The sequence below is a fragment of the Penaeus monodon genome, chromosome 15 (genome assembly GCF_015228065.2).
Source record: "Penaeus monodon isolate SGIC_2016 chromosome 15, NSTDA_Pmon_1, whole genome shotgun sequence".
Lineage (NCBI taxonomy): Eukaryota > Metazoa > Arthropoda > Malacostraca > Decapoda > Penaeidae > Penaeus > Penaeus monodon.
In genome coordinates this window covers 15,745,929-15,746,772 of record NC_051400.1, presented here as the reverse complement: position 1 = coordinate 15,746,772, position 844 = coordinate 15,745,929, and the positions used below count along the sequence as shown (strand labels likewise).

General features: G+C 35.1%; 1 protein-coding gene across 1 annotated transcript in view; it reads left to right on the top strand.

Moving 5' to 3' along the window:
• Positions 1 to 844, top strand: part of LOC119581783 (exportin-4-like) — a 27,938-nt gene that overhangs the window by 10,320 nt on the left and 16,774 nt on the right. The window lies entirely within an intron of this gene.

The following is an 844-nucleotide window of genomic DNA, read 5'->3' as shown; positions in this document are numbered from 1 at the left end:
CTGTTACTATTACTTGTCAGTGACAGAGATATTTGCCTGTAAAATAATGAAACAAGTTCATGCCATGATGATCAAAGCATTAATGCAATAAGGTTATTCCATATTAAAATATTTGTCTTTCATGAACTTTGTAAATGTATTCTCTTCTTTATTCAGTCATAAAGCAACTGCCTAGTATGGTCAGGTACTGTAGAATGGAGAGCATACAAATGGTTATTTGAGTTATTGTGGGTTATGTTAACACATAGTTTATACATGATACTATCATGTCAAGGCAAATTCCTTGAGTTTGTAGCTGTTTAGAGGACAGTTCATTTATTCTTTCTTGGTTTTATATAATTTTCTTTTCCCTATATTTTTCTCCTCCTCCACTACTTCTCTCTCATCCTTATTGTCCTCTTCTCCTTCTTTCCTGTTTGTCCTATGTAATCTCTCAAGAGAAAAATATAGGCTGATGCAAAGGAACATGGATGCCTTGCTACTGTACTAGAGAACAATGACAGTTATCCCCTCACCCAGATTAATGTAATGATTTAGCCACTCCTGTACCCCATTCCAACATGATTATGCCCTCCATGACCTAACCCTCTTATTTTTGAATCAATAAATATGTTTATGTCTCTTCACCAACTATAACTTCAAAACATACATATCTGGTATGATTAACGGAAACTAAACTAAGCTACAGAGTATTTAGTGATTTGGCTCTGAAGTCTATATAGTTTGAATCATGTTCTGATATCATGAAATTTTTTGATAGCATGAAATGCTCTTTGAATAGGTGGATAAAGTGGCCACAGTAATGAAAATAGGAACCAGCATGTAATTACCCCCCCCCCCCCCC